At 49.5% G+C, this 25,109-nt stretch overlaps 1 protein-coding gene across 1 annotated transcript in view; it reads right to left on the bottom strand.

Annotated features, from left to right (window-relative positions):
* The window catches only part of LOC132892198 (transient receptor potential cation channel subfamily M member 2-like), a 96,383-nt gene that overhangs the window by 21,864 nt on the left and 49,410 nt on the right, over positions 1 to 25,109 (bottom strand). The window lies entirely within an intron of this gene.

The following is a 25,109-nucleotide window of genomic DNA, read 5'->3' on the forward strand; positions in this document are numbered from 1 at the left end:
TTTCCTGTTGAAATAATAAAGCAACAGAGCTTAGTTTTTTTCTTTTTACAGGGCTCAGCAAAAGGTTAGACCTCCCCTTTCTTTGCTTGGAAAACTATACGGACAGACTCGTTGCCATTAACCTTTTGCCAATTTGCTATTGGCACCGAGTATTTGGACATGGTATTCTTTTTTGAGGTCATAAATGTCATTGTAACAATCTCATCTGATGGTTTACCCAGTCGTTTGATACCAATTAAATTAACTAGATCTACTGCAAATCCGGGCGGCACGGTGGTGTAGTGGTTAGCGCTGTCGCCTCACAGCAAGAAGGTCCTGGGTTCGAGCCCCGGGGCCGGCGAGGGCCTTTCTGTGTGGAGTTTGCATGTTCTCCCCGTGTCCGCGTGGGTTTCCTCCGGGTGCTCCGGTTTCCCCCACAGTCCAAAGACATGCAGGTTAGGTTAACTGGTGACTCTAAATTGACCGTAGGTGTGAGTGTGAATGGTTGTCTGTGTCTATGTGTCAGCCCTGTGATGACCTGGCGACTTGTCCAGGGTGTACCCCGCCTTTCGCCCGTAGTCAGCTGGGATAGGCTCCAGCTTGCCTGCGACCCTGTAGAAGGATAAAGCGGCTAGAGATAATGAATGAATGAATGAATACTGCAAATCCCAATGTCATTTCTTTTGATCCTCGTAGGTGTAGAATTGTGACACACCAATTTAATTTTTCGTGAGAATGACCAGAATTTGAAACTCTCTTCCTGAACATTTTAGGTTAACCCAGGTTTCTCTCATACAGTTTAAATTCTTGTTACAAGCTTATTATTATGATGCACATATCTCTGTGTATAACGTAGAAGACCCACGTTCATGTGTCAGTAAATCTGCTGAAAACACACAAACTACAAACATGGACACTCAGAACTACAATCCCCAAGAACCACAGCACCCTCTGTCACCCGAGTATTAATTACAGCTGTCATGCATTCCCCTAATCAGCACACCATCTATTGAAGCCACTCTCACACTACACTCCAATGCAAAGTATCGTCCTGTTTGCCCAGTATATACCAAGCCTTGCATTCTCCTTTTGTCTCTCTGTTTTCTGACCTTTGCTTGCTTATTTCTACTACGACATCTGCCTCGCCTATTATACGTTGTTTGCCGATCGCCCAACCCTTGCTTGTTTCCTGACCTTCCTTCTGTTTACTATTTTGGCTTTGTCATCCATCTGCTTCCCCACTCTCCTCTGCGCATACATCCATAAGTGCCTGCACTCTGACAGGATACTTCGCCATCATGGATGTAGCAGAGGATGTGAAGCAGACGGCTTTGAATGCTCAGGGACACCTACTGGGAGAACGTCAACAGATGCTAGCGGATCTCAACACCTGTATGTCGCTGTTAGGACTGGGACTGTTTTGGCCTCTAGAGGCCGCTGTTATTTCCTTTTCGTGTCATGTTTGTTTTGGCCTTTAGAGGCCGCCACTGTTCCTGTGTTTTGTGTTTTTGTTGATTGCCTGTTTAGTCCTGATTATTTTCACCTGTGTTCAATTTAGTTTGTGTATTTATACCCCCTGAGTTCAGTCCTCTTGTCACGGAGTCTTTGTGCTGTTATATTTATCTCCAGTTTCCTCTGTACCGTGTTCTTTGTTTTGCACTTTGCTTTGCTTTTGGACCTAGTAGTGACTGTGTTTTTGGATCTTCTGAGCTTTGGTATTTTTGCCTTTTCTTTTCTGGTTTTTTGGCTTTTGTTTTGTACTTTTGGATATTTTTTTATTTTCCCTTTATCTTCTGAGCTTTTGGATTACTTTTGTTTTTTGCCGTGGATTGTACATATTGTAAATAAACTTTTTGATACTTTTCTACTTCCGCCTCATGCCTCTGCACTTGAGTCATCCCCCTGGTGGCCTAGTGGGGGTTTGCTGGATTATCACACCAGTGAACCAGGTTCGAATCCCAGCAAAACCCTAACAGAAAGACTCCGTCATGACCGACTCAGCAGAGGCTGCTTCAACTGTCTACCCGGCCAACCTTCAGGGAATTATGGCAGCTTTGACACACTTCGGAGCGACCATGGACGCTCATGGACAAACGCTCACCAGCCAATGTGAGGCCCTTGCTGGCCACGAGGAACTGCTTCAGCAAATTGGGAAAACCCTGGCACAGCTGACACCTCTGCCTGCATCTCCTCATCCTGATCCCGCTCCTCCTGCCATGCTGCCTTCTTCACCTCGTGAACCCAGCCTTCCTGCACCACAGAGGTATGATGGCAAGCACAGTGAGTGCCGAGAGTTCCTTACCCAGTGTCAACTCACCTTTGAGCTTCAGCCTACCACCTACACTACGGATCGCTGCAAGATTGCCTTTGTGATAACCTTATTAGCTGGTAAGGCACGAGCCTGGGCTACTGCTATCTGGCAGAGACAGGGACCTGAGTGCTTTGATTTCCAGCTGTTTTCTGAAGAGATGCTTCGGGTCTTCGATCAGGTGGACATCAGTACCGACGCAGCCAGAAAGCTCATGTCCATCCGGCAAGGAGGAAGCGTCGCAGATTACGCCATCTCGATCCGGACGCTCGCAGCAGTAAGTGGATGGAACGAGACTGCCCTGGTGTCAGCCTTCCACCATGGTCTGTCTGACCCCATCAAGGATGGTCTGGCCTCTATTGGATGCCCAAGTGACCTCAAAACTCTCATCTCACATGCTATTTGTCTGGACAACAGGATTAGAGAACGCCGCCAAGTCCTGAGCCCCCCCAGCCTCCCTACCTCTACCTGGAGCCCGTCTACTTCCTTCAGTGACTGTCCAGAACCCATGCAAGTGGGTCGTACTCGCCTCTCCGCATCTGAGAGGGAGCGCAGAAGGAGGGACAAGTGCTGCATCTACTGTGGCAAGCCTGGTCACTTCCGAGCATCATGTCCCGAACTCTCGGGAAAAGGACCGCCCCGTCCAGCCGAGGGAGGGTTGTGACGGGGCCTACCCTCTCTCCCGGACTCCCTGGCCAAGGAATCTACATCCCGGTCTCCATCTCCTGGGGTGAGTCTGTCCATTCTTGTCAAGCTTTGTTAGACTCAGGGGCGGCTGGGAACTTTATGGATATTCACTTCGCCCAAAGTATCAATGTTCCAACTGCACCTCTTGAAGTCCCACTGTCTGTGTCTGCCCTGGATGGCCAAGCGTTAGGTGATGGAAGAGTCACCCAAGTCACTTCTCCAGTCTTCCTCCAGTCTCAAGGTCACAAGGAAGAAATATCCCTGCACCTGATTCCTTCACCTGAGTTCCCAGTTATTCTAGGCCTTCCTTGGCTTACTCGCCACAACCCTCGCATAGACTGGGTAACAAGCCAGGTTGTGGAATGGGGCCCTGCATGCCATGCCTCTTGTCTGCTCTCTAGCTCTCCTGTGTCTCCTGCCGAGCCCCCTGATCTCACCGAGTTATCTCAAGTTCCCACAGAGTACTGGGATCTCAAAGAGGTCTTCAGCAAGAGCAGGGTCGCCGTTCTTCCTCCGCACCGGGCCTACGACTGTGCCATCGACTTGCTCCCTGGAACTACCCCTCCTCGTGGCAGACTGTTTTCCCTCTCTCAGCCAGAACGCAAGGCCATGGAGGAATACCTCAAAGACGCCCTGGTCTCTGGGTTCATTCGACCCTCCACCTCACCTGCTGGTGCCGGCTTCTTCTTTGTCGGCAAGAAGGATGGGGGGCTCCGACCATGTATTGACGACAGGGGCCTGAACAAGATCACTGTGCGCAACCGATATCCCCTTCTGCTGATGTCCACAGCTTTCGACCTGCTCCAAGGCGCCACCGTCTTCACCAAGTTGGACCTACGGAACGCATACCACCTCATCCGTATCCGACAGGGAGATGAGTGGAAGACTGCCTTTAACACCCCGTCTGGGCACTACGAATACCAGGTGATGCCCTTCGGACTCACCAACGCACCAGCTGTTTTTCAGGCCCTAATCAACAATGTCTTAAGGGAAATGATTAACCTGTACGTTTTTGTCTACCTCGACGACATCCTTATCTTTTCCAAGACTGTGCAGGAGCACCGCCACCATGTCCGCCAGGTTCTCCAGAGGCTGCTACAGAACAATCTGTTCGCCAAGGCCCAGAAATGCGAATTTCATGTTCCCGAGGTCTCCTTTCTGGGATTTATTGTACGGACAGGCCAACTCCAAATGGACCCAGCCAAGACCCTGGCCGTCCGGGACTGGCCTACTCCCAAGTCCGTTAAGGAGGTTCAGCGGTTCTTAGGATTCGCTAACTTCTACCGCAAGTTCATCAGGAACTTCAGTTCTGTAGCAGCACCCATGTCAGACCTCACCAAAGGGACAGGTGGATCTTATGTCTGGTCTCCTCAGGCGGAAAAGGCGTTCAAAGACCTCAAGGACCGCTTCTGCACGGCACCCATTCTGGTCCTCCCGGACACCTCCCAACCATTCGTCATGGAGGTGGACGCCTCAGACAGTGGTGTCGGCGCGGTGCTCTCTCAACGTTCGGAAGGAAAGCTGCACCCCTGTGCTTCTCCCACCGCCTGAGTCCTGCAGAGTCCCGGTACGATGTGGGGGATCGAGAACTGCTAGCGGTCAAACTGGCCCTTGAGGAGTGGAGGCACTGGCTGGAGGGAGCGCAACATCCATTCCTGGTTTGGACTGACCACAAGAACCTGGAGTACCTCCAGCAAGCCAAGAGACTGAACCCACGACAGGCTAGGTGGGCCCTGTTTTTCAGTCGGTTTGACTTCACCCTCTCGTACCGCCCCGGCTCCAAGAACACCAAACCTGACGCACTGTCCAGGCTGTTCTCTGCCACTAACAGGGAGAGTGAAGTCGGGCCTATTATCCCTGTGTCCCGGATTGTGGCCCCTGTCCGCTGGGGTATTGAGGAGGCTGTCCGACGAGCCCAACGCCAGGACCCCGGTCCTGGGATGGGGCCCCTGGGCCTCTTGTACATCCCACATCAAGCCCGGGCCAAGGTTCTCCAGTGGGGTCACTCTTCCCCTCTCACCGCCCACCCGGGAGCTCGGAGGACCCTGGACTTCCTGAAAAGACGCTTCTGGTGGCCTAACATGGAGAAGGAAGTAAGGTCATTTGTCCTGTCCTGTGAGGTTTGCACCAGAACCAAGAACCCACGACAGCGTCCCCAGGGTCTCCTGCATCCTCTGACCATTCCCCGGCGTCCCTGGTCCCACGTGGCAGTCGACTTCATCACCGGTCTCCCTGAGTCACAAGGTAACACTGTCATTTTGGTCATAGTTGACAGATTCTCCAAGGCCTGCCGCTTCATACCACTGTGCAAACTCCCCTCTGCTCTTGAAACAGCGAAACTTATGTTTAATCATGTCTTCCGAGTCTTTGGTCTTCCACAGGACATCGTCTCAGACCGAGGGCCCCAGTTCTCCTCCCGAGTGTGGCACGGGTTCTGCAAGGTCATCGGAGCCACTGCCAGCCTCTCCTCTGGGTTTCACCCACAGTCCAATGGTCAGATGGAGAGGCTCAACCAGGACCTGGAAACCACCCTGCGAGGCCTGGCTATGGATAACCCGACATCGTGGAGCACCTGGCTGCCATGGGCAGAGTACGCCCACAACACCCTGCAGTCATCGGCCACCAAGCTGTCACCATTCCAGTGCCAATTCGGGTTCCAGCCACCTCTGTTCCCGGACCAGGAGGAGGACGCGGGGGTGCCCTCGGTCAACCAATATGTGAGACGGTGTCGCAAGACCTGGAGCAAGGTCAGGAAGACCCTCATCCAGACCTCCAGAACCAACCAGACTCAGGCCAACCGCCATAGAAGACCTGCCCACGCTTTCCGCCCTGGGCAGCGAGTTTGGCTGTCCACTAAGGACCTTCCGCTGCGGGTGGAGAACCGCAAGCTTGCTCCTCACTACATTGGCCCCTTCAAGGTGGTGCGCAGGGTGAACCCTGTCTCCTACCGGCTCCAGTTGCCCCGGACTCTGAGGATCAACCCCACTTTCCATGTTTCCCTGTTGCGGCCCGTACTGACGTCTACGTATGCCCCTGCCCCTAGGAACCCCCCACCCCCCTGCATCTTCCAGGGTCAGACTGTGTTCACTGTGCATCGCCTGCTTGACTCCCGCCGGGTCCACGGCGGGCTGAAATATCTGGTGGACTGGGAGGGCTATGGTCCTGAGGAGCGCTGCTGGGTTCCTGCTCGGGATGTCCTAGATAAAGAACTGTGTCGGGACTTCCATTCAGCCCATCCGGATCGCCCTGGGAACGTCAGGAGACGCTCCTGGGGGGGGGGGGGGGTCCTGTTAGGACTGGGACTGTTTTGGCCTCTAGAGGCCGCTGTTATTTCCTTTTCGTGTCATGTTTGTTTTGGCCTCTAGAGGCCGCCACTGTTCCTGTGTTTTGTGTTTTTGTTGATTGCCTGTTTAGTCCTGATTATTTTCACCTGTGTTCAATTTAGTTTGTGTATTTATACCCCCTGAGTTCAGTCCTCTTGTCACGGAGTCTTTGTGCTGTTATGTTTATCTCCAGTTTCCTCTGTACCGTGTTCTTTGTTTTGCACTTTGCTTTTCTTTTGGACCTAGTAGTGACTGTGTTTTTGGATCTTCTGAGCTTTGGTATTTTTGCCTTTTCTTTTCTGGTTTTTTGGCTTTTGTTTTGTACTTTTGGATATTTTTTTATTTTCCCTTTATCTTCTGAGCTTTTGGATTACTTTTGTTTTTTGCCGTGGATTGTACATATTGTAAATAAACTTTTTGATACTTTTCTACTTCCTCCTCATGCCTCTGCACTTGAGTCATCCCCCTGGTGGCCTAGTGGGGGTTTGCTGGATTATCACACCAGTGAACCAGGTTCGAATCCCAGCAAAACCCTAACAGTCGCAGCTAGCAACCGTGATGTCACAGGCCCTCCTACTGTGCCCTGAGTCCCTACCCAGCTCTGCACTACAACTTCCACCTCTGGAGAGATTCGCTGGAGACACCACCGATTGCAAAGGTTTCTTGCTTCAGTGCTCCATGTATTTTGCGACTAGGCCTAACCTTTCTGATAAGCACTGTGGCAGCAGGGGCATGGTCAAGCATCGGTTTGTGACCGGAGGGCGGAGTCAGGGAAGGTAAGTGGCAGAAATCACTGCACCTGATGTCAGTTAACGTGTGTTTTGTGTGTCTTCCCCAGTGACCGCGCCCTATATAAGGAGAGAGAGGGCAGAGGAAGGGAGCTCTCTCCCCAACCAGACGCTTTGTGTGTGTGCATGCGTGTGTGGCTGGGAGAGTGGAAAATAAGTACACTGAAAAGTGGAAAATAAAAGAGTTTTGTTGAACTCAGTTCTGGCTTGCTGTCCTTCTGTGCTCCACCCACCCATCAGAATTGCTACAGTGGTGCCGAAACCCGGGACGGAGCACAGAGAACAGCTCCATGGAGTCCTCCCCCTTCGCGGACCTGGTCCACGCCCTCGCCACGGCCCAGCAGAGCCAGCACCAGGCGATAATTGCCCTCTGGAAGGAGCAGGAACAAAGGTTCGAGGCCCTGGTGCTGGTGCAGCAGGAAGATTGTCAGGCATTCCGGCACCTCCTCGCGTCGGCGGGGTCCACCACCTCCACCACCACGGGCCCTCCCCACCTCATCCTAATGAAGATGGGCCCGCACGATGACCCCGAGGCCTTCCTCACACTCTTTGAGCAGGCAGCAGAGGCCTCGGGCTGGCCAGTGGAACAGCGCACGGTGCACCTCCTCCCCCTGCTAACAGGTGAGGCGCAGCTGGCCACGCTACAGCTCCCCGCCGACAGCCGGCTGGTCTACGCGGACCTCTGCTGGGCCATCCTCCAGCGTGTGGAGCACACCCCCAAACAACATCGACAGCGCTTCCATGCTCTGCACCTGGAGGAAGTCGGCCAGCCGTTCGCGTTTGGCCAGCAACTCCGGGATGCCTGCTGGCGGTGGCTGAGGGCTGACAACCGCGACGCCAAGGGAATCATCGATCTGGTGGTACTGGAACAGTTCATCGCCCGACTACCCGAAGGGACCACGGAGTGGGTCCAGTGCCATCACCCGGCGTCACTGGATCAGGCCATCGAGCTGGCGGAGAACCATTTGGCGGCTGTTCCGACGGCAGGACAGCAGATCTCCTCTTCTCCCCTCTCTCTCTCTCTCCCCCTCCCCTTCTGTGTCTCATCCTTGCCCCGTTCCCCCACCGCGGAGGCCGGCTCCACCCCAGCCGGCCCGCCACACCCTTGGTGCCCTCCCATTTCCCGCTTCTGTGTCTGTCTCTTTATGCCCCTCAGGTGAGTGAGCCCCAGAGTACCGGTGCAGAGAGAAAGCCCGGGCTGGTTTGCTGGTGCTGCGGGGAGCTGGGGCACCTCCAGCAGCAGTGCTCAGCAATGGAGGTGAGTGCGGTGGTCCGGATCCCCGACGTGCCAGGAGCCGCCCTCGATCGGGCCGGAGCATATCGCATACCGGTGAGTGTCCAAGGGGATACAAATCAGGCGTTGGTGGACTCTGGCTGTAATCAGACCTCAATCCACCAAAACCTGGTGCAAGATGAGGCATTGGGGGGAGCACAATTGGTGGTGTTGTGTGTGCACGGGGATGTTCACAACTACCCTTTAGTGTTGGCCCACATTCTTTTTCAAGGGGAAAAATTTAGTGTAAAGGCGGTGGTTAATCCTCGCCTTACCCACTCGATAATTTTGGGGACTGATTGGCTGGGATTTTGGGAGTTAATGAGGCATTTAGTGAAGAGTGGGTCCTGCCGTAGTTCAGCAGGGGGAGGTCCCGGTGTGGCATTGGCGGGAGCAGCTGTCACAGAGCTGTCTACGTCATCTCCGTGTCAGAGTGAGGAGCCGCAAGCTCCTCCTCCCTCTCTCGGGGAATCCCTTGCGGATTTCCAGTTAAAGCATTTGCTAGACGAGACTCTGCGGCATGCGTTTGACCAAGTGAGTGTAATCAATGGTCAAACACTCCAGCCAAAAGCCACCCTGTCCTTCCCCTATTTCTCCATTATGAGAGATAGATTATACCGAGTGACACAGGACACTCAGACTAAGGAGCCGATTACACAGCTTTTGATTCCAAAGAGCCGCTGGGAATTGGTATTCCAGGCGGCTCACTTTAATCCCATGGCGGGACACTTGGGGCAGGATAAGACACTAGCCCAAATAATGGCCCGGTTCTATTGGCCAGGGATTCGCGGCGATGTCCATAGGTGGTGTACGGCATGCCGTGAATGCCAGTTACTAAATCCAGTGGCCATTCCAAAAGCGCCTTTGCACCCTCTACCATTAATCGAGACCCCGTTCGAAAGAATTGGGATGGATCTCGTCGGGCCATTAGATCAGTCAACACAAGGGTACCGCTTTATTTTAGTTCTGGTGGACTATGCAACGTGATACCCGGAAGCAGTGCCACTTCGCAATATCTCAGCATGCAGTATTGCGGAGATGCTCTTCCGCATCATCTCCCAAGTCGGAATCCCCAGAAAGATTCTGACTGATCAAGGCACCTTGTTTATGTCACGCACACTGAGCGAACTGTATGGGTTATTGGGAATTAAACTGATCTGCACCAGCATTTATTACCCACAAACGGATGGTTTAGTCAAACAATTCAATCGCACACTCAAGAATATAATTAAAAAGTTTGTTTGCGAGGACTCACGCAATTGGGATAAATGGCTTGAACCCCTGTTATTTGCAATGTGAGAGGTCCCACAAGCCTCCACGGGGTTCTCCCTGTTCGAATTATTATATGGGCGTAAGCCACACGGCATCCTAGATGTACTGCGAGAAAATTGGGAGGAGGGACCTTCCCCCAGCAAAAATGAAATTCAATACGTTATTGACCTGCACGCAAAACTCCACACACTTAACCCAGGAGAATTTGCGGCAGGCCCAAGAACGGCAAACCCGCCTGTACGACAGGGGTACGTACCTTAGGGAATTCGCACCGGGCGATAAAGTACTCTTACTGTTGCCCACATCGAGCTCCAAATTGATCACCAAGTGGCAAGGACCCTTTGAGGTCACACGGCGAGTGGGGGACATCAACTATGAGGTGAGGCGAACGGACAGGGGTGGGGCGCTACAGATTTACCACCTCAATCTGCTCAAACTCTGGAACGAGGAGGTCCCCGTGGCGTTGGTGTTGGTGGTTCCGGAGAAGGTGGAGCTGGGCCCGGAGGTTCAAAAGGGAACATTGACATCGCGTACCTCTCCGGTCCCCTGTGGAGACCTCCTCTCCCCAACCCAACTCATGGAGGTTGCCCAGTTGCAGACCGAATTTTCGGACGTGTTCTCGCCCCTGCCCGGCCACACCGACCTCATAGAACACCACATCGAAACGCCCCCGTGGGTGGTAGTGCACAGCCGCCCTTACAGGCTACCCGAACACAAGAAAAAAGTGGTTTGGGAAGAACTTGAGGCCATGCTTGAAATGGGCATCGTCGAGGAATCCCACAGTGACTGGAGCAGCCCGACGGTTTTGGTTCCCAAGGCCGACAGGTCGGTCTGGTTCTGTGTGGACTATTGAAAAGTCAATGCGGTGTCTAAATTCGATGCATACCCAATGCCTCATATTGACGAGTTGCTGGATCAACTAGGCACGACTCGCTTTTACTCAACACTGGATTTAACAAAGGGTTATTGGCAGATCCCCTTGACTCCACTATCCTGAGAAAAAAAGCGGCCTTTTCCACACCGTTTGGCTTACACCAATTTGTAACACTTCCTTTTGGGCTGTTTGGGGCGCCCGCTACGTTCCAGCGGCTTATGGACAGGGTCCTCCGCCCCCACACCACCTATGCGGCCGCGTACTTAGATGATATCATAATCTATAGTAATGACTGGCCGCAGCATTTAGAACACCTAAGGGCCGTCCTTAGGTTGCTGAGGCGAGCAGGTCTCACGGCCAACCCGAAGAAGTGTGCGATTGGGCAGGTGGAAGTACAGTATCTGGGCTTCCACTTGGGCAATGGGCAGGTGCGTCCCTAAATTAACAAGACAGCAGCGATTGCGGCCTGCCCGAGGCCCAAGACCAAAAAGGGGGTGAGACAGTTTCTGGGGCTGGCTGGCTACTATCGGAGGTTTATACCTAATTATTTGGACGTCACCAGCCTGCTGACTGATCTCATTAAAAAGGGGGCACCAGATCCGGTCCAGTGGATGGAGCAATGCCAGCAGGCTTTTTCTGAGGTGAAGGCTGCACTGTGTGGGGGGCCACTGTTACATTCCCCTGACTTTTCTCTCCCCTTTATGTTGCAGACAGACACATTGGACAGAGGGCTGGGGGCTGTTTTGTCCCAGGAGGTGGAGGGGGAGGATCGTCCAGTGCTGTATATCAGCAGAAAGTTGTCGGTGCGTGAGGGGCGCTACAGCATCATCGAGAAAGAGTGCCTAGCCATCAAGTGGGTGGTCCTCGCCCTCCGTTACTACCTGCTGGGATGCCCTTTCACCCTCTGTTCAGACCACGTGCCCCTCCAGTGGCTCCACCGCATGAAGGATGCCAACGCGCAGATCACCCGTTGGTATCTGGCACTCCAGCCTTTTAACTTCAAGGTGATCCACAGGCCGGGGGCGCAGATGGTCATGGCAGACTTCCTCTCCCGTCAAGGGGGGGGAGTCGGCTACAGGCCAGACAGCCACCCGGCTTGAGTCGGACGGTGGGGGTATATGGCAGCAGGGGCATGGTCAAGCGTCGGTTTGTGACCGGAGGGCAGAGTCAGGGAAGGTAAGTGGCAGAATCACTGCACCTGATGTCAGTTAATGTGTGTTTTGTGTGTCTTCCCCAATGACTGCACCCTATATAAGGAGAGAGAGGGCAGAGGAAGGGAGCTCTCTCCCCACCTAGATGCCTTGTGTGTGTGCGTGCATGCATGTGTGGCTGGGAGAATGGAAAATAAGTACACTGAAAAGTGGAAAATAAAAGAGTTTTGTTGAACTCAGTTCTGGCCTGCCGTCCTTCTGTGCTCCACCCACCCGTCAGAATTGCTACAAGCACAAAATCACTACGTTTATTTCCTTTCTCATGGGTAAAGCGCTCTGCTGGGCCAGTTCAATTTGGAATCAGGAACAGGAACAGACACCTTCCTATGATCAGTTCCTCTCCATGTTTAAAAGGGTTTTCAACCATGAACCAGAAGGAATTGAAATCAGAGAGAGTCTGCTAACCATTTGACAAGGTTCCCGTAGTGTGGCTGAATATGTGACCGCTCACCGAATCCAGGGACACATGTCGGCCGAAACGAATCCGAGATAATCGCAAAAGAAGCTTTTTTTTTTTTTTCGAAATTTGTGATTTTTGTTTTTTTCCATCATGTGCAAGTTGAGATCTTAAAGAATGCAATCAGTATTTCAGATAATAGATTGTTTTGTTGGAAAAGCATACATTTTTTGTTGCAAATTGTCTCGTTTTTGTCAGGACTGTAACCTGCTAGGGGGTGTGGGTAAATTACCATATGGGCCATTCACATGATGATTTAAAGTCATTTGTTTTTTTTTCCGCGAATCAGCTGTATGATCCGAGTTGAGCGCATGGCTACTTAACCTGCATACAGGCGTGTAATTTCACTATGGAATGAGTTACTAAACAGAGCGTAGAGGAGCGAAACACCGCGAAGCAAACAGACACACTGTATTTACATCGGAGATCACCATTTCCAGCAAAAAAAACCCCGCAACCTCGTTTTCCAGATTGAATGGAATACTTGAATGATCGGATGATACACGGACCGTTCTAGGATTACATTCCATCAGAGGCATTGGTGTGTGCAAGGCGCTGTTTCTCTTTCTGATGGGGTGAGTTTATTAATCTAAGGCTGTGTGGTTATTTTTGCATGTAACAGAGAGTGTTGTGGTTTGGTTGAGCCTAGGTCACAACCGGACGTACGATTTTTTGACCGTGTGATTTTTGGCGTTTCCCAAATCGCTGCTTTTTTTTTTTTGTTCATGGAGAAAGATGCGTGTTGGCCGTAAGTTTGTCTTGCAACCTGAAAAAAACGTAAGCGCCCGTAGAGTTTGTTTGACATGACAAAGAACCTCTGCGGCCGGTCTGCGGCTCGAAAATCAGCACATCACACGCGCTCTCTCGTGCTTTTCACACGTGTGCTCTCGTGCGTTTCATGCGCGCTCTCCGTGTGTTTCTTGCATTTTTTGCATGTAGACCGGCCGTAGGAGCGCGTACTGTACGGCCGGTTGTGACTGAGGCTTTACATGAAACTAGTGTTGTGTTAGTTGTGTCATCATTGTGCTATCTTTCTTTCTTACGGTGTGAGTAATTTTTCAACCACAAAACGTTAAAGTATACTTTAGGACTTATTTTTGTACTTCATAATTGTGTTGGGCATACTTTGCATGGAAGGAAAATTGACGTGGTGATCTTTGTTTACATGAAAGTAGCATCGTGCTAGCTCGTAGGGGGTAGGGCTTTCCTTAATGTCATGCAAATGAGCACCATTATGTGCCCGCCCTACACCCAGAGTAGCTGAGATGGAAAACTTTGAGGGCGATTTTCTCCCTTTTCTGTTTTAAGAAGTATACACTTTCAAAAAGCCACACATTCTTCAAATATTGTCAGATCTCCACATGGAAGGCATCATTGGAAAGCTTAGAAACTGTACTTTCTGAATCTGTCAATAACTCAAAATGCCCCCGGGCTGACATGTGTCCCTGGATTCTGTGATCTGCCACATATGTGCTTGACTTCAGAACATTAGCAGTGGCCAATGGATGGAACGAACCTGCCTTGAAGGCTGTCTTTTGCCAAGGTCTACGCCTCGCAGTTCTGAATGAACTTGCCTGCCGTGGACTCAGCCTCACCTCGGACTCTCGTATTGATCTAGCAATTCAACTGGATCATCTTTTGGCTCATAGACCCTCCATTCAGGAAAGCGTTAAACCTAACTCTACTTCTGATGACAGTGCACCTATGGAAGTTTCACATACAAGGCTCTCTCGTTCTGAGCACGAGAGGAGGAGAAGGGAGAGATTGTTTCTATTGTGGAAATTCAGAACATCAACTGAATAACTGTCCTGTTCGTCTTCCCCGTAAGGCTCCAGCAGAAGATTCTACACACACAATGAGTCTGGTAAGGAAATTTAATTCTAAGTCCTGTAAGGTTCCTGTATTATTAAAGCTCACAGACGCCATGCACGTCCTCTGTGCTTTCATTGATTCAGGGGCAGAAGGAAACTTTATCAGCCATGAGGTTGTGCAGAAATTCAATCTGCCCACAACACTTCTGCAAAGTGCATTTAACATCAGGACCATTGATGGAAGACCCATAGGAGATGGCCTCGTCACCACACGGACCACACCTATTCATATTCAGGTGGGAATTCTGCACTCGGAGCACATCTCCCTTTATGTCACCACCACAGTAAATCACAATTTCATTCTTGGCTACCCGTAGCTTCAGCTTCACGATCCACTGATATCATGGCAGAGCAAAGAAATCCTTCAATGGTCTCCTACCTACTTTCAAAATGCATTTCGCGCCTGCAAGTCAACCTCTCCTCCACCTCTGTGGAAAGCCCTCAACCAGACTCCTTGGACAAAGTTCCAGAGTGTTACATGGACCTACAGGAAGTCTTCAGTAAGGGAAAGGTGTGCGGATTACCACCACATTGACCCTATGACTGTGCTATAGATCTACTGCTGGGCATGTCACCACCTCTGGGACACATATATCTCTTGTCTTAGAAAGAACACACTGTCATGGAGGAATACATTCAGGAGGCATTTAAGCAGGGATACATTCGACCGTCCAAGTCTCCAGCTTCTGTGGGCTTCTTCTTTGTCAAGAAACGAGGAGGCAGACTTCAGCTCTGCATAGATTATAGAGGCCTGAACCAAGTTTCTGTTAAGTAACCATATCCACTTCCTCTTGTTCTTGCAGCCCTCGAACAGTTGAGATCTGCCAAAATCTTCTCAAAACTGGATCTTTGAAATGCTTACAACCTGATCAGGATCAAAGATGGCGATGAGTGGAAGACCATGTTTAGCACTACCGGCAGCCATTTTGAATACCAGGTAATGTGATATGGTCTTTCTTCAGTGCCCAGTGTGTTTCAATGTCTTATTAATGACATTTTACGGGACATGCTGGGTAGGTACGCTATCGCATACAGAGATGACATCCTGATCTACTCCCCGATGAGGAGAGCCACCAAAAGCATGTCAGAACAGTCCTACAACGTCTTCTTGAAAACCACCTCTACGTCAAGGCCGAGAAGTGCGAGTTCCATCAAAATCGCATCTCCTTCCTGGGTTACATCATTAGCACTGAAGGCGTCAGCATGGACTCCTCTAAGGTATCCACAGTAATCTCCTGGCCCACTCCTACCTCCATTAGGGAACTGCAGCACTTTCTTGGCATCGCTAATTTCTACCATCAGTTCATTATGGGCTTCAGTGTTATCACAACCCCCCTAGCCACATGGCTTCAGAACGGACCCAGACGCCTCCAGTGGAATCCCCAGGCCGAAGAGGCATTCCAGCATCTCAAGAAGACCTTCACCACTGCTCCAGTTCTACAGCATCCAGACCCTATGAAACCCTGCATCGTAGAAATGGACACGTCTGACACTGGAGTAGGGGCGATCCTATCTCAATGCTTTGGTGAGAAACAAAAGCTCCACCCCATAGCTTTCTTTTCCAAGAAGCTCTCCTCTGCTGAGAGGAATTATGATGTCAGCAACAGAAAACTGCTTGCCATAAAACTAGCCCTAGAAGAGTGGCAACACTGGCTAGAAGGAGCTACTCACCCTTTCATTATCCTCACAGATCATAAAAATCTTGAATACCTCAAGATAGCCAAGAAGCTGAACCCTTGCCAGGCCAGGTGGGCACTATTCTTCACTAGATTTAACTTTACCATTTCATTTCGCCCTGGTTCCAAGAACACAAAGGCCGATGCACTCTCTCGAAGTTTCGGTTTCACACAGCAAGAGCCCATCAGTCATCCCATCCTTCCATCCCAATGCAGTACATTACATGGGACCTAGACAGCGAGATAAGACATTCCCAACCATCTACTCTTTCTGACAATCTACCAGCTGGCCTACTCTACAGTATGTGCCTAAGCCGTTGCAAGGTCGTCTCATCACATGGGCTCACTCATCTCGCGCCACAGGTCATCAGATCAACAAGTCATGCATCCTTACCAGCCCGATTACCTGTTGCTTTTACATTCATGTCCAGATTTTTTTTCTATTATTAGCCAGGCCCACAGTAATTGGTGTAAACTGTTGTGGTGACCTTGCCTACATGTAATCTTACTTATTTTATTTTCTTGTACATCTCATCTCATCTCATTATCTCTAGCCACTTTATCCTGTTCTACAGGGTCGCAGGCAAGCTGGAGCCTATCCCAGCTGGCTATGGGCGAAAGGCGGGGTACACCCTGGACAAGTCGCCAGGTCATCACAGGGCTGACACATAGACACAGACAACCATTCACACTCACATTCACACCTACGGTCAATTTAGAGTCACCAGTTAACCTAACCTGCATGTCTTTGGACTGTGGGGGAAACCGGAGCACCCGGAGGAAACCCACGCGGACACGGGGAGAACATGCAAACTCCGCACAGAAAGGCCCTCGCCGGCCACGGGGCTCGAACCCGGACCTTCTTGCTGTGAGGCGACAGCGCTAACCACTACACCACCGTGCCGCCCCTTTCTTGTACATGTTATTTTCAATTATGTTAAGGTGAAGCTCAGTAAAATAAAATCAAAATTAAAAACAGGTCTGCTGTCCACTTTGCTCCCTATGTCACAGCAGCAAAGGAAGATAATCAACGGTCAGCAGACTTAGCCTGTTACTTATGTCTGAACCCAGAACTGATTCTGGGCTTGTTTTGGGGAGGGGCTTATAATTGAAATTTTGTTCTCACAGAGAAGTTCTTTGAATTGTGGATCAATTGCTCAATTTCATACATATTTGTACACAGAAACACCTGGAAACACTCATATAGTTTATTACAATAGAAAGACTATCTATCTATCTATCTATCTATCTATCTATCTATCTATCTATCTATCTATCTATCTATCTATCTATCTATCTATCCTGTTTAACCAGAGCATCGCTCTTTACACTGTAGCATCAGCCACATAAAATATTCCTGCTAGTCTAATGAAACAAACATTTATTATTTATAGCAGGACATGTGAGATTATTGAAGATAGTGTTATTTAAGAAGTTTATAATTTAAGGAGGTATATCTAACTTAATATGTAATTTTATTATGAAAAGTTTGACCAGGTATTATTACTGAGTTCTCTACCTCTCTAATTCTCTATCCATCTTGATTATCACAGGTGTAGATCACTGATTCAGGGCTAGTATGAGCCTAGGGAGACGACAGGGTTCCTCACTGTCACTCACCTTCTCACCGTCACATGCACACACCTTCTCTGTCTCTGTTCTTTAGCTGTGCCCCTTTAGAGTCACACATTTACTTTTTAAATGGGACATAGAAAAGAATGGATGAATAAATGGATGGGGATAGATCGTGCTGGTACTGCACTTCCTGATATCTTAAAATTCCAGATAAATTTATCATTTTGTTGATCACCAAAAGAACTGTGGATTATGCTTTACTCATCACACCTGATGTTGGAATATTGTCGGATTTTGCGAACTCAACAAGTGTTCCAAGGAAGTGAGATCGAGGCTTTTTCCCTTTTTTTGCTTGTGGGATTTTTTTTTTGAAAGACTGTCTTGCCCTGTTCTTGAATTGTGCTGTGGATTACTATTTTTTTGGGGACTTTGATAACGATTGGAATTTTTTTGTATTATTTAATGGACTGAAGCACATAGGTTGGGGCGTGTTTTGGTTATGCTGCTTCTGCAGTGTTTAGACTGAAAGACTCTGGCCTGTGGGCTTCTATTTCTTTCTCTCTATCCATTTCTTTTCACCTCACTAACAGCACTTGAATAAACATAAGCATTTGATGTTATTTATGAGTGCGTGTTTTTATGAACCAATTACGTTAATTTGGTGACAACTCAGAGTTTATTATAACACTACCACTCGAATTATGCTGAAGGGACAGCTCCACTTCAGCTCCAGTGTTCTGGACCACAAGAGGCAGTGTGGCCAGGATGCACAGCCAGCTAAGTGCACACAGCTTGGAGCAGCTTAAGTGACACCGGTCTCTTCAAGCAACCAGGGGAGTATAAAAAGGTGCCACCAACTAAACAGTGGTGGGTTTCCCAAAAGCTTCTTAATGCGAAGAGCATCTTAACTAGGAGAGAGTGTGTTCATTGTACTGCTCACTCTACCATTTAACAATGATCTTTGTGCTATGATGCTTTTGGGAAACTCGGCACAGGTCAGTTAGGTTCCTATGGGCTTTTCCTCCTGCTGAATGCATGGCTGTTGGGATGAGTGCTCCCCAAATGCCCGCTGAGCTCATTGAGGCCTTGGAGTGTGTCCTAGCCACGTCTGGGTCAGTGATGAGCGAGGTGAGTGGGTATTAACCATTGGGATGGTTCATGACCCTTCTGTCCCTCTCCTCTTCAGCAGAGACTAGCCTGGTTTCCATTTCCAAGACCATTTCCTCTGGCCAGGGATGAACATGGAGTTCAAAAACTTCTGGCCCCCAGTGTCAGTACACTGTCCCAAAGAAACCACTACCTCAAGGCAGTCCCAATGCAGAAGGCCACATCAAGGAACATCGCTATTGAGCTTGTTCTGCTGTTCACCCATGTGAGTCTCCCTAAAAACCTCCTCACTGACCAAGGTACATCATTTCTCTCAAGGCATCAAGACAGATGTCTGCTGGTTGTTGCAGGTGAAGCACGTCTGCATCTCAGTCTACCATCCCCAAACTAACGGTCTGGTAGAAAGGTTCAACCAGACCTTGAAGAGGATGCTATAGCGTGTGATGGATAAGGACAGCAGGAATTGGGACCACCTCTGTAATGTGTTGTTTGCAGTGTGTGAGACCCCACTGGCCTCCACTGGGCTCATGCTGTTTAAGGTCATGTTTGGGAGGAGACCCTGGATATGACGAAGGAGGCCTGGGAAGAACAGCCATCCCCTTTCTGTATCACCATCAAGAATGTAAGAGAGATGCAGGAACACATTGACAAGGTGGCCCCCATTGTCCGCCAGCACATGCTCGAGGCCCAGGCCAAGCAGAGTAGGATCTACAATCGCCCTGCACAGCCCTGAGAGTTCCTGCCTGGTGACCACATCCTACCTTCCTCGCAGGTTAGCAAGGTCTCAACTAGTTGGCCCCATCAGTAAAATAAAATCAAAATTAAAAAAAGGTCTGTTGTCCAATTTGCTGCCAACAACTTAGCTGAGGAATTCTTGATTGGATCATGTTAACCTGCTCAAGCATTGGATTGAACTTCTCCTGATTCTGTGAGTGCATGCTTCTATCTCCCTAGAACCGTCAGGACATAGCCTGGTCCAGGTGGGTGAAGACCTCATGGCTCGGCTCTAACTTTCAACATTATCTTGTGGGCTGCAACATTTAATCATTGAACTGTTCATCACTCCAAGGGCCAAACACACAGATATAGATAGTCTACTCAGGGACACCACACCTCCCTTTTCATCTCTGACATTAAGTCCAGCCCAGGGAGGAAGTCATCAGTGTAGTGGTAACAGTGGAAACCAGAGTCTCACTGGCAATTTTGTGGTCACAGGTAGATGTCTGGTGAACTCTGGTGATTTTTGCAGGTGGTGGTCTCTTTGTTGTTGCCGGCAGTATCAAGATCCACAGCATTCTTAGTAAAAACTTAAATCTGATATAGTGGCCTGCTCTCATGTTGTTTGCACTCATTATGATGCTTTTCATATGGTAAGGTGTGAGAGTAGCTATCGTACTCACTGAATCACGCTCTACACTGATAAACTGAGTGAATCCCCTCTTTGGAAGATTGCTTTTCGAAGCGAGCTTTGGAGATGCATGTGAGACAAGATTATATGTATCCTGAACAACCTGTTCTGTGGTGGAGGCATAGAGGGGCTAGTCGGCTACAGGTGGGAGGATCCTGCCACCTCTGGTACAACTACCGTACTTTGTTACAGTACTTTTGTAGAGTTTTCAGGTATCTGTACTTTACTTGAGTATTTATTTTTCTGGCAATAATTTACTTTTATTCCCTACATTTTAACACAAATATCTGCACTTTTGACTCCTTACATTTTCAAATCAAGCTTGTTACTGTAGTTTTAATGCATTTTGATGGGATTTATGGATTATTTTTATTTTGCACTATTGCACACCTTCCCAACATCAAGACCAATTTTAACCTAAATGAATGGCACAATAACACAGAAAAGATGACTGTTTAAACCAAGCTAATCTGGCAACCCTAACTCATCTCATTATCTCTAGCTGCTTTATCCTGTTTTACAGGGTCACAGGCAAGCTGGAGCCTATCCCAGCTGACTATGGGCAAAAGACAGGGTACGCCCTGGACAAGTCGCCAGGTCAGCACAGGGCTGACACATAAACACAGACAACCATTCACACTCACACCTACGGTCAATTTAGAGTCACATAGACACAGACAACCATTCACACTCATGGTCAATTTAGAGTCACCAGTTAACCTAACCTGCATGTCTTTGGACTGTGGGGGAAAACAGAGCACCCGGAGGAAACCCACGTGGACAACATGCAAACTCCGCACAGAAAGGCCCTCGTCGGCCACGGGGCTCGAACCCGGACCTTCTTGCTGTGAGGTGACAGCACTAACCACTACACCACCGTGCTGCCGCAACCCTAACTGTGAACCAAAAATGAGCTTTGTTCAAATTCAGCAAACTAACATGAATGGGTTTTCTTTGAATAATCTATAAATCCCATCCATGTTTTTGTGTAAACATACCAAATTGTTTGACTGAAATACCTAACCCTTCAGCTGTATGTGATGTATGTTCTCCAAAATTTTCAAACAAGTTATTAGTAAGCATGTAAGCCTAGTAAGGTAAGGATATTTACCATTATATAAAGCTGGGTTGTCAGTTAGCATGCTGTACATAGCTAATCAATATTGATGGCAAATGCAAGTTTTTTAATTATTTGTCACAAAGTACTTGGCATTTGAAATATTTGCAGTGGACTACCTTATACAGTATTAATTAATAATTAATTTAAGAGTTTGTTCTACAGTTCGTAATTTCTGTGAGCACACGCTGGCCCCTTATTATATTGTATTGTATTATATGAGGTTTACTTAGCTTTGCACAGAAACAGCCAGTAAAAATGTCCTTCAGAGGGCTACTTTTTACATTGATTTTAGAGCCTGTACTTTTACAGTTTTAATTGAGTAACAACCCCTCCTTGAATCGCCACCTCAACTTGGTGGAGGGGTTTGAGTACCTCAGGGATTCTAGGGGCTGTGTTGTTGGGGCATTTGCCCCGGTAGGTCTCCCAAGGCAAACAGGTCCTAGATGAGAGGTCAGACAAAGAGCGGTTCAAAATGACCCTTATGAAAGGAAAAACAGGTATCGGAGTACCCTCACCCAGACCAGGGATACCGGGGCCCCACCCTGGAGCCAGGCCTGGAGGAGGGCCTTGTCAGCAAATGCCTGGTGACCGGGCCTATGTCTGAATATGGAACCACTCGCCTGTGGACCCATCACCCACGGGAGGTGCCGTAAAGGTCCGGTGCACTGTGGATTGGGTAGCAACCAAAGGCAGAGGCACTGGCGTACTGATCCCCAGCTGACAAAACTGGCTTTTAGGACATGGAATGTCACCTCTTTGGTGGGGAAGGAGCCTGAGCTTGTGTGTGAGGTTGAGCAGTACCGACTAGATATACTTAAGCTCACCTCAATGCATAGCTTGGGATCTGGAATCAATTTCCTGGAGAGGGGTTGGACTCTTTTCTATGCTGGAGTTGCCAAGGGTGAGCAGCTATTGGTAGCCCCCAGTTCGGCATGCTAATATCGGAGTTCTCCCCTGTGAATGAGAGGGTCATTTCCCTGCGCCTTCGGGTCGGGGAATCATCTCTGTCATTTGTGCATATGTGCCAAATGGTAGTTCAGAGTACCTGGCCTTCTTGGAGTCCTTGAGTGGGGTGCTAGACAGTGTACCATGAGGGGACTCCATCGTTTTACTGGGGGACTTCAATGCTCATGTGGGCAATGACGATGAGACCTGGAGAAGTGTGATTGGGAGGAACGACCTGCCCAATCTGAACCCGAGTGGTGTTCAGTTGTTGGACTTCTGTGCCATGCATGGTTTGGCCATAATGAGCACCATGTTTGACATAAGGGTGTCTGTAAGTGCATGTGGCATGAGAACACCCTAGGCCGTAGATCGATGATTGACTTTGTAGTCGTTTCATCTGATCTACGACCGTATGTCTTGGACACTCGAGTGAAGAGAGGAGCAGAGCTGTCAACTGATCACTTCCTGGTGGCGAGCTAGATCAGATGGCGGGGGAGGAGGCTGGACAGACCTGGCAGGCACAAATGTGTAGTGAGGGTATGCTGGGAACGTCTGGCAGAGGCTCCTGTCCGTTGGATCTTCAACTGCCACATCTGGCAGAGCTTCAACTGCATACCGGGGGAGGATGGGGACATTGAGTCCGAGTGGACCATGTTCTGCACCTCCATTGCTGAGGCAGCCATGCAGAGCTGCAGCTGCAAAGTTGTTGGTGCCTGTCGTGGCAGTAATCCCCGTACCTGGTGGTGGACACCTGCAGTGAGGGAAGCCATCAAGCTGAATAAGGAGTCCTATCGGGCTTGGTTAGCCTGTGGGTCTCCAGAGGCAGCTGACAGATACTGACAGGCCAAGCGGAATGTGGCTCTGGCAGTCACTGAAGTAAAAACTCGGGTGTGGGAGGAGTTTGGTGAGGCCATGGAAAGTGACTTTTGGTTGGCCTCAGAGAGATTCTGGCAAACTGTCTGGCACCTCAGGAAGGGGAAACAGTGCTCTGTCCCTATTGTTTACAGCAAGGATGGAGTGCTGTTGACCTCAACTGGGGACATCGTCTGACGGTGGAAGGAATACTTTGAGGATTTCCTCAATCCCACCTTCATGTTGTCTGAGGAGGATGCAGAGTCTGAAGGTGCTTGGGAGGACTCGCTCATCATAGGGGCTGAGGTTGCCAAGGTGGTTAAAAAGCTCCTCGGTGGCCGGGCTCCGGGGGTGGATGAGATTCATCCCGAGTTCCTGAAGGTACTGGATGTTGTTGGGTTGTCTTGGCTGACACACCTCTTCAACATTGCGTGGAGGTCGGGGACAGTGCCTCTGGATTGGCAGACTGGGGTGGTCCCACTTTTAAAAAAGGGGGACTGGAGAGTGTGTTCCAACTATAGGGGGATCACACTTCTCAGCCTCCCTGGGAAAGCCTATGCTGGGGTGCTGGAGAGGAGAGTCAGGTCAATAGTTGAACCTTGGATTCAGGAGGAACAATGCGGTTTTCGTCCTGGTCGTGGAACACTGGACCAGCTCTTTACCCTTGCAAGGGTACTGGAGGGTGCATGGGAGTTTGCCCAACTGGTCTACATGTGTTTTGTAGACCTGGAGAAGGCTTACAACTGTGTCCCTTGTGGTGCCCTGTGGGGGGTGGTTCGGGAGTATGGGATTCAGGGCCCACTACTGCAGGCCATTCGGACCCTGTATAACCGGAGCAGGAGTTTGGTTCGCATTGCCGGCAGTAAGTCGGACTCGTTCCTGGTGCATGTGGGACTCCTCCAGGGCTGCCCTTTGTCACCGGTTCTGTTCATAACTTTTATGGACAGAATTTCTAGGTGCAGCCAAGGGGCAGAGGGTGTCCGATTTGGTGGCAGCAGGATCACATCTCTGCTTTTTGTGAATGATGTGGTCCTGTTGGCTTCGTTAATCTGTGACTTACAGCATGCACTAGGATGGTTTGCAGCTGAGTGCAAAGCGGCTGGGAAGAGGATCAGCACCTTCAAGTCCGTGGCCATGGCACTCAGCCAGAAATGGGTGGAGTGCCTACTCCGGGTCAGGGGGGAGTTGCTACCTAAAGTGGAGAAGTTTAAGTATCTCAGGGTTTTGTTCACGAGTGAAGGTAAGGGGGAGCAGGAGTTGGACAGATGGATCGGGGCAGCATCAGCAGTGATGCGGGCATTAAACCGGTCTGTTGTGGTGAAGAAAGAGCTGAGCCAAAAGGCAAAGCTCTGAATTTACTGGTCCATCTACATTCCCACTCTCACCTATGGTCACGGGCTATGGGTAATGACCAAAAGAATGAGATCACGGATACAAGCGGTAGAAATGAGTTTTCTCTGCAGGGTGGCTGGGCTCTCCCTTAGAGGCAGGGTGAGAAGCTTGGTCATTCAGGAGAGACTCAGTAGAACCGCTGCTCTTCCACATCAAAAGGAGTCAGTTGAGGTGGTTTGGGCACCTTGTTAGGATGCCCCCTGGATGCCTCCCAAGAGAAGTTTTCTGGGCATGCCCGACCCAGAGGAGACCCCGGGGCAGACCCAGGACACAGTGGAGACATTACATCTCTTGGCTGGCCTGGGAACACGTCGGTATTCCCCCAGAAGAGCTGGTGGAGGTGACCGGGGAGAGGGAAGTCTGGGCTGCTCTGCTTAGGCTGCTACCCCCGTGACCCAGACCTGGATAAGCGGTAGAAGATGGATGGATGGATGGATGGATGGATGAATTGAATTGAATAACAAAGTTAAATCAGTACTTCTCCTTTTGGATTTTTTTTTTACATAAGTATCTGTATGTCTACTTAAGTAAAGAATGTGTGTACTTTTGTGACCTCTGGGTGTGACAGGGAAGCCTGCTTGCAGAACATCTGATGGGCTAGAGACAGCTTGAAGGGTAGGACCTTGAACAGGTACATCTGTCTCATGAAGGTAAATCTTAAAAGTGACCTGTATTCTTGAGAGACAGGAACAATAAAATATGCACCACGCAGGTCTATCAAAGTAAACTATTCTTGTGATGAATAGTGGCATGAATAAGATTGGATAACTACCAAGTGAAAATGGAGGACTTTTAGAAATATCAATCCTCTTGGAGTTAGAACAGTAGGAAAACCCCATTCCTTTTTGTGCACAAAAAAACCCACCATTAGTAGAACCTGTTGTTCTTAATGGCTGAGTCTACTATTTCATTTGTATCTATGTCCAAAAGGGAACAAAATTATTTGGTCAGAGTAGCACCCTTTTCAGGATCTGGAATTAATGAGGCCTGC

The sequence above is a fragment of the Neoarius graeffei genome, chromosome 9 (assembly GCF_027579695.1).
Source record: "Neoarius graeffei isolate fNeoGra1 chromosome 9, fNeoGra1.pri, whole genome shotgun sequence".
In the NCBI taxonomy this organism is placed as follows: Eukaryota; Metazoa; Chordata; class Actinopteri; order Siluriformes; family Ariidae; genus Neoarius; species Neoarius graeffei.